This window comes from Myodes glareolus, chromosome 13 (genome assembly GCF_982192425.1).
Source record: "Myodes glareolus chromosome 13, mMyoGla1.1, whole genome shotgun sequence".
Taxonomy (NCBI): Eukaryota; Metazoa; Chordata; class Mammalia; order Rodentia; family Cricetidae; genus Myodes; species Myodes glareolus.
Window position 1 is genome coordinate 45122361 of NC_142038.1, and position 13998 is coordinate 45136358.

Sequence of the window (13998 nt, forward strand, 5' to 3'; positions counted from 1 at the left end):
CTTCCGTGAAGTTCAGTGTGGTTGGATTTATGTTGAGGTCTTTGATCCATCTGGACTTGAGTTTTGTGTATAGCAATAGATATAGATCTATTTGCATTCTTCTACATGTTGACATCCAGTTATGCCAGCACCATTTGTTGAAAATGCTTTCTTTTTTCCATTGTATATTTTAGCTTCTTTGTCAAAAAGCATGTGTTTGGATTGATATCAGGGTCTTTGATTCAATTCCATTGGTCCACAGAAACCAGGCACTAGGGAATTTCTCAGGAATCCACAAGGATGTCCCCAGCTAACAAGCTAAGCAATAGTGGAGAGAATACCTTAACTGCCTTTTTCCTGTAAACAGATGGATGACTACCTTCATTGTCATCATAGAACCTTCGTCCAGTAACTGATGGAAGCAGATGCAGAGATCCACAGCTAAGCACTGGGCCAAACTCCTGGAGTCCAGTCATAGACAGGGAGGAACAGTATTATGAGCAAAGGGGTCAAGACCATGATGGGGAAACCCACAGAAACAAGTGACCCAAGCAAGTGGGAGCTCACTGACTCTGGATTGACAGCTGGGGTACCTGCATAAGACAGAACTAGGCCCCCTGAATGTGGGTGACAGTTGTGTGTCTTGGGTTGTCTGTAGGGCTACTATCAGTGGAATCAGTATTTATGCCTAGTTTATGAACTGGCTGTTTGGAGCCCATTCTCTATGGATTGATACTTTGTTCAGCCTAGATACAGGGGAGGGGGGGACCTTGGTCCTGCACCTCAAGTGATGTGACAGACTTTGTTGACTCCCCATGGGAGGACTCACCCTCCCTGAGGAATGGATGGAGCGTGGAGTGGGGAGAAGGTGGGGAAGTGAAAGGAGAGGAAGGAGAGGGAACTGGGATTGGTATGTAAAATAAGATTATTTAAAAAATAAAAAATACATAAAATAAAAAAGGAAGGAGATGGTAATACATGGTTTTAGAAAAAACCCTCAGAACTGTTTGAGAATTTCACTTATATGATTAATGTCTCCCTTGGGTTAACATAACTTGAAAATCATATTTTAGATTGTAGTTGCACACATGCATACACACACACACACATATATACGCACACTCACTCACACAGGAATAGACTGCCTTCCATTGGCTTGCCTTTATGATGGCTTTATAAACATACAGTTGTTTCTAGTTAAATAGCCCCTCTGCAGACACAATACTCTGTGATGCCTGTCTTATTTGATCCTGAGGTTTTCTATCTGAGGTTCTTGGGCACAACTATTTATTCCTTGGCCACTATGTCATAATACCCAGCTTCTTTTTTTTTAAATATTTATTTATTTATTTATTCATTATGGATACAATATTCTGTCTGTGTGTATGTCTGCAGACCTCATTACAGATGGTTGTGAGCCACCATGTGGTTGCCGGGAATTGAACTCAGGACCTTTGGAAGAGCAGGCAATGCTCTTAAACCACTGAGCCATCTCTCCAGCCCCAATACCCAGCTTCTTAAACTGTTGGTTGCCACTCCATCTGGGACTTAAATAACTGAATGTCAGGAGTTATGAAAAATACACCAAACATGTATGGTTTCCAAACACAATGAGCAAGAAGTAATTTGGAGTCAAATGCATAATGAGTTGGTGGTGTTTCAGGCAGCCTTGTCCATGATGCATCATTGCGTGACTTCACTGTTGAACATGTGGCAGTGCACTAAGTGTGAAGATATGCATGCAATGCCAAGGGATGCAACAGTGCACCAAGTGTGCAGACTGCCGCACAATGCCACTGGGTGCTGCATGAACTCCTTGGCTTAGAGAATATTGGTGAATTCCAGCATTTTTAACCCACATGCAAAATTTTCTGCTTCTATTTATTATGGAAAACAAGAATCTTTAATATTTTCTTCTCTCTCTCTCTCTTTTACCATCCTTTCTTATCTTTCAGTTGCATTGTGTTAAAATGTTCCATTTTAAAAATTGCTCTGTGGGTTGTTGATAGTTTCATAAAAGTTGTTAAATTAATTTCGGTTTGGGATTAGAATGGCATTCCCAACAGTTTATGAAGTGGCTCTAAATATAGTTCTGACACTGTGTACTATGTGTTTTTGCAAAGCAATGTTCAGCCTTAATGATCATGAAATCAAAATATTGATCAACTGTAAGAACATTGAAGATATTTTGACATTCAATATCAAACTCTTATCCAAAACTCATTTCTTTTTTACTTTGTGTTATTTTTTGTACAGGGTCTCAAGTATCCCACATTGGCCTTGAACTTATTATACAGCTAAGCATGGCCTTGAACTTCCAATGCTCTGGTCTTTTCACAACCCACATTCTGGAATTGCAGACGTGTGCCACCATGCCTAATAAAATTTAATTTTTTATGTATCATATAAGGACACATCCATATAATTGGTGTGCAAATTTGCTTTAGCCTTTAATAAATGGTAAAGTTATATGTATACCAAAGAGCTGTTTTAAAATAATTTTTATGATTTATTATTGGAATTTGATTTATATACCCTTTAAAACTTACCTATCCACTCAGAATTGCATAAAAAACTTTTAAGTGAAGAGGTTTCAGGTGGAAAAGGTTTAAGAAACACTGTTCTAACAGACATCCTCTGAGTCTGAAGGTATCATAGAAAAAGATGGAGTGGCTAGCAGGCAGGCTTCATGGTAAGGCGTCACGGACGGGGTGAATTCCTAGAGGACATGGTGTACACACAGCAACCTCCCTGGATCAAACCTGAGAGAGGAATACCATGTCAGCCCCTGCATTGCTCTCAGTCATGAGCTGGAGAGACAGGCAGGCACAGGACTGGAAGGCATAGGGTTTTTTAATTTGTTGGTGAGGTGACAAGCTGTGACAACTGACAAGGTCGAGTATCCCTCTGACAACAGAGTGAGTAACACAGGAGGGGTGGGCTGTGAAATATGAATGGCATGTGGCTCCCTCGCTCTCCTCCCTCCTGGCTCATCACCCATCAGGGGTTGAAGACAGATGTCTTCCTCTCTTGGAGCTGGACTCTTGGCCATCCAGTGCCATCCCTGTTGTTTGAAGAATGTCACATGCCCCACAGTCTCATTGAGAATCTTCTATCCAGCAGGCTGGATGCTTCCTTCAGCATCCTAAGTGTTCCTATCTTTCCTGGAGCTGATTGGCAAGCAGGCTCTGTGAAGGTGAACACAGATTTCAGAATCTATTAGGGCAAGGAAGGACTACAGTTCTTTAAAACTCAAGCAGTCAGGGAAGAAATTGGTCCCCTCTTCTTACAGAAGTCTGTCTTCTCAGACGATGCTCAGGACAGTCTTTCCCCAGCGCTGCTGAAACTGATGGATCTTTGGATCCCTAAACTATAAAGTTGCCATTTCCCCCTTTGTGACTAATAAACATGGTATCAGGTGATGCTCCCGCTTCTTCCAGCTGTCACCCAGCTAGTGTTAACATCTATTGATGGTTCTTGTCTGAACCAGCTATTCCTGTTGTGGCCAAGCAGTGACGTCTTAATTCCACCAGTTTCTCTACACTTAGCACATGCATTCTGTAGCAAAGTGTTTTTTCTTTTGTAGAATTTTTAAAAATGACTTTTTCATTTTACATACCAATCCCAGTTCTATCTCCCTCATCTCCCCCTGCTCCCCCATCTTCCCTCCACCCCACCCCTTAGTCACTCTTCAGAGAGGGTGAGGCTTCCAATGGGGAGTCAGCAAAGTCTGTCACAACAGTTGAGGCAGGATCAACGCTGTATCTAGGTTGGCCAATGTATCCTTCCATAGGGAATGGGCTCAAAAAAACAAAAACAAAAACCAAAAAAAAAAAACACTTCATGCACTAGGGATAAATACTGGTTCCACTGCTAGTGGCCCTACAAACTGCCCAAGACACACAAGTCTCATCCACATTCAGAGGACCTACATGGCTCTATGTAGGTTTCCCAACTGTCAGTCCAGAATCAATGAGCTCCCACTACCTCAGGTCACTGTTTCTGTGGGTTTCCCTGTCCCATGGTCTTGACCCCTTTGCTCATAATGTTGCTCCTCCCTCTCTATAACTGGACTCCAGGAGTTCGACCCAGTGCTTAGCTGTGGATCTCTGTATCTGCTTCCATCAGTTACTGGATGAAGGTTCTATGATAACAATTAAGGTTGTCATCAATCTGATTAGAGATTTTTTTTTTTATTAGCATGGATACAGAGATCTCATTTGATCCTTTGGACTATCCTGTTACTATCCAAAGTGAATGGTTGTGTCTAATGATGAAGAAATAGAAGACAAAACCCAAATGAGAGACATCCTATAAAATAAATGGTATTTTTCAAAAGAACAAGATCATGAAAGACATTCTTGAGCTGTTCCAGATTGAAAGCGACTGGAGAGCTATGACAGCCGTGCTCCATACGTGGACCTGGAAGGGATCCTAGACAAGGTTTTGTAAAGATTTTCTATAAAGGAAAATGGGACAACTGGGGGAAAAAACCTAGTACAGCGACTGAGTAAGATCTGGACTAGTTAATAGCACCCTGCAAAGCCAATGTCCTGATTTCCTAGCTGCACTGGCGTTTGTGTATGAGCATACCCTTGTCTTTGTAAACAAACTCTGAAACGTGCCACTATAACTTACCATTTGGTCTCCAACCTCCTCTCCAGTGGGTCAGGGGAAAAAAATAAATCAAAACCTGCGCGGCAAACGTTAACATTTGGGGAACCTACTGGCATGGTGCATGGGAATATTTTGTACAATTTTAGAAAACATTTATGTAAGCCTGAAATTATTTTGGAAATAAGCTAAAATTCATGAGCTCTCAGAATTTCTCTGAGGCCTCAAGCATTTCATTTTGAATATCAAACCTGACCTGCATGCATCCTAGCCATCCTCGTGTGACCAACTGAGCTCCGTTCAACTCCTCCTTTGTTGTCTTGTCTTTTGAGGCTTTTCCTGGGAGAAAGTGCCACCCTGTGTCTCTGGTGTCCTCTTATGCAGAAAGGGCAAGTGGCCTGAATGGGCACACTAGGAATCAACGGGTACCAAGGACTGCTGCCAGAAGCGCAATGAAGGAAAATAAGACGATTGAAAAAAATCCGATAGGACAACTGTTTCAGATCTGCAGTACAAACGAAGTCCAAACTGACCGTGCCGAAAGAGGAAAGGACAGTGCTGAAAATATAACGAGAAATAGTCTGACAAATTCTGAGACTTGCTTTCTAATACACACAGCCTCAGTTTGTCCACGAGTTCCCATGGAAACCCAGCAAAGCAGGAAGTTAGTGGACGGTGTTTTCCATGTTCCTGCCTACTTTTCACCGAAAGTCTGACTTCTAACCGGGAGCTCATTTTCATGGAACAGGCTAGTTTGGTTTTATTTTGGAAAATGTAGCAAGGACAGATGTTGTAAGCCAAGTTCGTGGGGTCTTACTGTACTAAATTTGGGATTCTTACCCAGATCTCTCGTCTCCAAAAGAACTATAATCTGTGGTTCCAGAGACTGAGAGGACCAAGAGTCCAGGCTCCTAAACGGTTCATCTGGGCTCAAAGTCAAGCTTCTCGGAGCTCTCAGGGGCTGCATGCTCGGTATAACCCTTACTCATCAGCAAACATGCTCCAAACAACACAACGGCGACCAGAACCACCAGAGGTGCCAGGTGGCTGCTTCGCGTTCAGCAGAAGAAGCAGGCGTGAATACAAGTCTGCGTGTTCCCAGCTGAATTCTGTATCACTTTATTGCTAAATTATTACTCAGGACTTGGTATTAGGTCGTTCTCACTACAAAACATAGGCAGATGTTGCGTTTTGTTATTCATGAGGTTTAGCTCTTAGAGGAGAACTCAGTCCGTCTCAGGAACATCCTGCCTCTGACGCGGGTACCTGTGTGGATGCATGCCGGGCTTTTGTCAGCGAAGGGCCAGCCTGCTCTCCATCTAGAAAGCATCCACTGTGATCTGCTTGTCAGTCCTGGTGTCAGCTGGGGAGAGAGCGTCCCTCTGAGAGGGAAGGCAAGGTCACTGGGGAGCACTATAGGTGGCTCCCATGAAAGACAGGTTGAATTGTTTGCCTTTTTAACGACGCTGATTGGGACGCAGTGCTTCTGAGAGGTAGTGCAAGGCCTGGGAGGTCATAAAGAAGGACTGTCAAGGGAAGGCCACTGCCACATTAGCCTGACATTCCAGGTTGTACCAAATGATGTAGAAAGAATTCCGACTCTGAGAGCAATTGACATTTTAATAGGCACCTGCAAAACCTCATTAATAAAGGAGATCTGCATTTTTCCTATGCTAGAATCGTGAAGGACCTGGAATCAGCCCTTCATTAGTGCTCCTGGCCAGGGCTTTCAGGATTAGGCAGGTAGTAATTCTTTACTTACCGAGTGCTCAAAAGACAAACCTGTCTGAAGTGGAAAGCCGTGATGTCTGAGACAAGCTTTTCACTGACCATTTAGATGAGGCCGTGAGCAGTTGGCAGCCACAGGCTGGGTGCAGATTGCTTTTTCTCCCCCCTAAGCTTTGTCATTGCCCAGTCTGTGATCCTGTGGATATTAATCTCTGTAGTCCTAACCTTCCCTGTTGGTAACACAAGGATTGTGATAATACTCTGCTGTGGAGGAGAGTTTCAAGTGTCAATACAGGAGAGCACACAGAAGACTGATCCACAGCAGGGGTTCTAGAATTATTCGCTCAAAGACAGTAGTATGGATCTAAGAGGCTCCTTGAAGGTCACCCATCATGATCTTGCTTCTTGGTTAAAGGAAAGAAATCTTATACATGGGAACGGATCACCAAGTGGTGGTTCCTTGTTCCACATACAGCCAGAGTTCCTTTTGCCATTAAAAAGAAAAATGCCCTGACTCATTTCCTGGAGTTCTTAAAAATCATACATTTTAATTTACAAAACAGAGAAAACAACAGCCAGGAATACACACACACACACACACACACACACACACACACACACATACACATATGATATATACGTATATATATATATATATATATATATATATATATATATATATATATATATATACATACGTATATATGGTGCCTTTATTACTAATCCCATCACATCGTTGAAAGGCTTGAGTGTCAGAGAGGTGAAGTGAATGCCCAATGACACACAGCAAGTCATTCTTTGTATACAATGCAGATGTTCCAATTCTACAGCCTGGGCTCTTACGTGCAATGCCAGAGAAACTTGGGAAAGACAGGAGGAGGAGCGAAAAGAAGAAAGGCAAGGAAAGACAGGGACTCACCACTGAGTATTTTCTGAGTGCATTGGTGGGTGTGGAACTTCGGTAAGTTCATTCTGACCATAAAAGAGAGATGACATTTCATGCCTGTCTATACAATTCTAAATCACCATTTGGGCTTTTCTGAAAGCCCCCGACAGAGTTGTGCAGTCATTGTCTTAAAGAGCCTCGGGAGTTGGTTCCTTTGGGAAATGAGTGCCTAAAACCCTGAATTCCTGGGATCCTGGTGCCTGGGCCAAGTTTCCTGTTCTAGAGATGGAGATCAGAGGGGCGGGGGGTGGGGAGGGGTGTGAAGGTGAAGAAAACCACAACCTTCATGTTGCTCTGGTAACTCAGGAAGCATCTCCAGAGTTCATCTTTCCTACAAAGGTCTCTCTTGCAGAAAAGAAGCTCCATCTCCCTTCCCACTGTCTTCTCAGGAGATCAGTACTGAAGCCAGTTGGTGGTGGTACACACCTTTAATCCCAGAACTCAGGAGGCAGAGGCAGGCAGATCTCTGTGAGTTCGGGGCCAGCCTGGTCTACAGAGCAACTTCCAGGACAGTTAGGACTACACAGGGAAACCCTGTCTCCAAAAAAGAGAAAGAAATCATTACTGTAGATAAAGGTGCTTGTTGAATGAAGGGCAGTTGGTGGAAGCCAGCCTGTGAGCCCCTGGTACTTTGAGCGTCTTTTCCTTCTCTGTGCTGCACGTCTGGTTCCTTCCTGCCCATCACATTTCAATTTGGATGTCCCCTTCTTGAGGACACCTTCCCTGGCCACACTGCTCACACCTCTCAGCCATCCTCTACGCCCTCTCTCTGCTGCCTTCTTAACCTCTGTCCTGTAACAGTTGTGTGTGTGTGTGTGTGTGTGTGTGTGTGTGTGTGTTTGCTTATTGTTTGCTCCCTTCAGGGATACGGAAAGTAGGCCTGCCTTATTTACCGTGGTGTTCCAATCCTGTACAATAATTCCTGGTCCACAGTAGGTGCTTGACTAGTATGGCCGAATGAAAAGTGAGTGGATGAAATAAGGTTGGTTTTTAACCTAGGACACAAGTGTTCCGAGTCTAAATGGGATAGAGATTTTGGTCCAGATCCCCTAGGCCGTGATGGCACATCCAGCAGGGGTTAACTAAGGAGTCCATTCGTCTTCTGAGCTACGGTGTGCCGGAGACATTTGATTTCTGTTACTCGACATCAAAGAGGAGGAGTTGCCATTGAAACCGCCAGTCAGCTGGAAGCTTGTCCTGCCAGAGCCATTTGCAAATCAGAACGAACACTGCACAAGTTGTGTCAACCCTAGGAAGCTGCAAGTCCCTAGGTGGAGAACAGTGAACCTACTAGCTGCATTCTGGGATAGAGACAGCCCTAAACATCAGACGAGCTGGTGAGCGGGCGGAGATAACTGGAAAGGACTGGTGAGGGCAACGGCACAGAATGCATTTCAAAATAACTGTCACATTACTGCAAGCCTCATGGATCCACCAGCTTTCCTAAGAGGTTAAAGAGAGGCCGCCTACTGCTTCCTAAGTGTGACCTTAGATGAACGAATGGTTTATCCCCTTCAGTTGTTTGATCCGAAAATAGGGAACGTGGTACTTAACTCATGGGGCTGTTCTGAGGATCAGATGAGAGGGTGTGTGAGGATAATAATGACAGCATTACAGAGAGCTTTCTATGTGTTTGGCACAGAGCTAATGACATTAGGTCTGTTACCTTATTTAATCCTCATTCAAGGACGTTCAAGGTCATTCAAGGACAGCACATTTCACACCTGCATTTTAAAGCAGTCTCCTTAGACTTCCTGTGTGTTTATTTGTGCGGGTCTCCTGCATGCCAATAAAAAGCTTTGACAATCCCCTCCCATGGTTCACGGGAAGGACCTTAGGATGACTCTGGCAAGCAGGTCCCAAGTGATCTATGGCAGTCAAACCTGGACATCACAGTTGCTTCCATTAACTCCGTTGAGCAAGCTGGCACTGTCTCCAAGGTGTCCACGCAAACTGCTCACCACGCACGATAAAGCATCTGCAAGTGCCTCTTGCTTTGTCCCTGCATCCTGGCTGACAATGTCCTAGTCCTTACCAGACTCCCTGTTTGCACAATCGGTTTGCCTCTAAAAGGGCTGTCTCTGAGCTCTGTTTAAACATCAGCATGGGACCCTGGAAGATGTCATCTCCGTGAGCCCTCTTGTTTCCACAGGAGATGAAAATAGGATTGCTTTGGAAATCATTTCCTTCTTGTTCTGGGAATCTGCTCCGTGTCATTTAGTATGAAGAGAGGCAAACCCAGAAATATCTCAGGGAGAGGGAGTGATTTGAGGAATACAAAACGGCCATTGTGCTTCTACGTCCTGCCTCGCACAGGCTGTGGCTGGCAGCCCTTAAGAAGGGTTAGTTTTGCTTTCAGCATTTCTCCAGGAAGAACCCTCTCAGTTACCTTCCTCCAACTGAGACTTCTTCGAAGGCAGCCATGCTCACTGCTATACCACCACCACAGCACCCCACTCCTGCCTCTTGGACAAGATCTTCTTTTGTTTAACGCTGGGAAGGCTTGAAGATGTACCTTCTTCTACCTGTCCCTAGCCTAATCCTCATGATCTCAACAACACTGACCCTTGGCCTATCTTTTCCAACCTCAACCATATTAAAAGTATCTTTATAGCTGCCTGGTGTGGGAGGTCCTTCTGTCTGTGTGTTACTTTTATTGGTTAACGAATGAAGAAACTGGCTTGGCCTGATAGGGTAGAACAGAGCTAGGTGGGGAAGACTAAACTGAATGCTGGGAGAAAAGAGGTGGAGTCAGAGAGAAGCCATGGAGCTGCTGCTGGAGACAGATGTACTGAAACTTTGCTGGTAGGCCACGACCTCGTGGTGATGCACAGATTAATGAAGATGGGTTCAATTAAGTTATAAGAGTTAGCCAATAAGAAGCTAGAGCTAATGGACCAAGCAGTGATTTAATTAATACACTTTCTGGGTTGTTATTTCAGTTCTGGGCGGCCAGGACGAACAAACAGCTGCCTCTAACAGCTGCAATTGATGAAAAGGGAGACTGCGATTTAAGATGGAAGTTTGAATTTAGAGTTTGGATTATGGTTCTTGTACCTTGACCAAGCTGAGCTCTGAGCTTTCATTCCGCTCTCCACAATGGTATGATATCAAAGCAACACCTCTCATAGGGCAGATGGTTTAGCTGGAATGCATGAGACATGTAAAATCCTTTGCACGTTGCAGGTGCCGAGTAAATGATGATAATCCTCTCATTAGATGCAATTTTGTTTGTGGTTTATTCTTTTTTTTTGTTTCCTCTCCACATCCAACTGATTTTGTGACCTTACACATGAAACCACAACATTCTGCGTCTCAGTTTTCTGATCTGCAGTTTGGGAATCAAAACAGATTTTCACTGCATGCCTCATGGAGTTCTTACGGGCATTTGTTGATGTCACCGTCATCATTGAGCTCTGCAGCAGCAACGACATTGTCATCGTCATCAACAACATCTCAGTAGCAGCAGCACCACGATGATGACCACAACCACCAAGACACCTTCAGATTCAGATCCCAAGGAGCCCTCTGGGTTTCCATAGCTGCCTACTCAGAGCTGCTAGGCGAAGGCTCAGAAAAAAGGTGCCACGAAGTCCCAACCTCAAACAGTTTAGGCGTGGCTTCAACTTAGAAGCGACAGGGGTTCCTGGGAGAGATCTTGAAAAATCCCCCTAGCGTCATCTCAAAACCAGACACATCAGTTCATCTGTCTCCATCTACAAACCAAAGTCCTGGAATCGCAGTGGCAGGAGCCAGATGGGGCTTCAAACACTCGGAGTGTTTGCAGCTTTGTGTTGCAGCATCCACGTCACTGTTTACTGGGCACCTCTGTGGGGAGTGCTGAGAATTCCATCTGTCCCATGTGTGGGAACATTACAAGGCAAAGATAAGCGTGGAATTCAGGACTGTGGTTGGGAGGGATAGAGGAGGGCGAGGCACACAGCGGGACCTCAATTAGCAATTACTATTCTTTAAAAAGCTGTGTACCGATATGGTTGTTTAATGATCTTATATATTTATAAACGGTGTAGATCTATTCATATCTATGTAACATTTAATAATAAAAAGGGGAAAATAACAGAATCCCCTAATCCAGAAACAAGAAATCCCACACTATGTGAGCTATACCTATTTTTGTCTCTTATAAACTAGTTTGTCCCTATCACTTCTCCTAAACTGTAGTCCACAGTGACTGATGGATAACTTCACTCTTTGCTATACTGTTTTCTGCTCCCCACTTTCCTGGCGTTTTATTTGAAGGTACACCTTGAATCCCACCCTTGAAGTTATCTATTTGTCAAAGTGTAGATCAGTGGACTGAGGGCCTCCTGGGAACATTTTGTCTCTACTCTGGTCTAGGACATAACTCTGGCAGACAGCTTGATCATTTACGATTGCTCTATTTTAAGCAAAATGTCCTTGTGTGATTTATTCCCAATGACACCAAGCTGCTGAAAGAGTCTCCAGTGTTAACCTGTTTAGTCCTTCCTACCAAACACACGCCCTAAGCAACTGTCCTTCATAGTCACATCAGAAGTGGCTGGGACTGTGTATATCCGCCCAACAGGAGAAGACTGGAGTCTTTTCCTTTCAAGGTATAAGCAAGGGAAGCAACAGTGGCTCCAGCGTTGGTTAGGCTAGTTTGTTAAATGCGTGGTCTTGTCTGAGGAGCTGGGAGGGCGTATTAGCCATCCTTCTTGTTGCAGCTCCTCATTTCCCAGGGAATCCAGAGATGTGTGGTGGCTGGTGGGTTGAAAGGATAAAAATGGAGGCCTGGTTATCTTTGAGATAAACGATTTCCACACCTGCCATTACATGAGTGAGGAGGAGCTGGGAACCACACAAGCATTGCGTGTGCCTACGCAGTGTTAGCTGGAAGAGGTAGGCTTGGGGCACAGGTTACCTCCACGTGATTAGCTTCTTCCCTGGGCTAGGATGGGGTTGGGAGGAATTCAGGGCTTTCTGGTACTGTTTATTTCCTGCGAGTGACTTCTTTGGCCCTGTTTTGTATCACAGGGCAACAGTCAGACGTCAGTAACCAGACATAGGCACTAGCCAATCAGAATGGAGAAGGGATTTATGGTGGTGATCTCAGTGTCTCTGGCTAGATGCTGGGTGGTGGAGGCGAGGAGAGGGTCTGGGGGAAAAATCTAGGTGTGGGATGGGAAGAAGCTGCAAGGAGCATTGAGTACCTGCAATTCAGTAATTTTAGTACAGACCTATTTCAGTTTTCTAAGCACCGGTGTAGCCATGCTCCTGCCCATGACAGAGGTGGAGGAGATCTTTTTCTTTGGATCTTCTGAGCCACTTGGGGGCCTTGTTTTCACTTAAAGACTGCTGAATATGACTCTCAAGGTCCTAGATTAGGACCACTATCCTAGGGAGATCTGAGAATCCCTGGGCAACTAATCTTTAGTAATTAGTTCTAACTTTGGAAGGGTTGATGACTTGAGAGATGGAACCCAAAGGGGAAGTACGCCTAAATCAAGCATGGATTGTGTGCATGAATGACGCAGGCCTGGGGAACTGGCACACCGACAGGGCTGTTGCTATTTTGTTGAAGCCACCGTATCCTTCCCAGCTCTTTTAGGCTGCTGCCACACAGTAGAGCTGGTGTGCGTGGCAGTCTGACTTTTCAAGAGATGTTGAGACTCAGAGTCATTGGGTCAGTGTTAGGACTCACCAAGTCGACATTGCTTCAAATTCTTCTGCTCCAAGAGCCCTGCCTTAGAGACGGGTGAGGGGTGGGAATAAGGGTAAACCCAGGGGAGAAAGGAAAAAGATGAGCTCTGATGGGGGGGGGGTCCTTGATGAGCTTTTTCTCAGTATGGCCCTCAGATGGTTGTGGCCCACTGCCATCTCTCGGCTGTCCTCCCATGTCCTCCAAACACATCCTACCCCGAACCCCTTTGGTGTCAGGGTCTGAGCCTGAAGCAGCAAGGTACTTCCAGGACCTCTGACTCTTAGCTGGGAGGTGTAGCGTGTTCAGAAAGGAATTTCACTTCAGACTTGGAGTGTTGGTTCTCTGGAATGTTCTACTAAGGAGCAGATTTGTCAGTGGAACTTGGCTTGACTGCTACATTTAAGCCCAGTTGCGAAAGCTTTCTGTCTACTCAGAAACCCACGTCTCCATTGTTCACTCTCTCTCTTGCCTTTTCTTCAGGACTCAGACTGTGTTCTGAGCTCTGAGGCCAGGCTGTGTGGATTTCCTTTTAATGTCACAGTGTTGGACAGACCCTTTGCTTTAGAAATTCCCACCTGGAATTTTAAAGTCTTTTTTGCTGTTTTGTTTTGTTTGAGACAGGGTCTCACTATGTAGCCTTAGATGGCCTACAACTTGCTGTGTAGACCAGGCTAGTCTTGAACTCATATAGAGATCCTCCTGCCTCTGCCTCCCCAAGTGCTGGGACTAAAAGGTGTATGCCACCAGGTTCAGCAGTCCCATTTTCTTAAAAACAACCAAACCTAGCAGTTGTAGGTATTCATTAAGCATCATTTAAGTTGTTTTTCTTCCTTTTTAGAAGTAACTTATTTTTATTTTATGTGCATTGGTGTTTTGCCTGAATGTATGTCTGTGTGAGGGTGTCAGATACCCTGGAACTGGAGTTACAAACAGTTGTGAGCTGCTGTGTAGGTGCTGGGGATTGAACCTGGGTCTTCTGGAAGAGCAGCCAGTGCTCGTAACTGCTAAGCCATCTCTCTAGCCCCCTTAAGTTATTTTCGTATCTTGG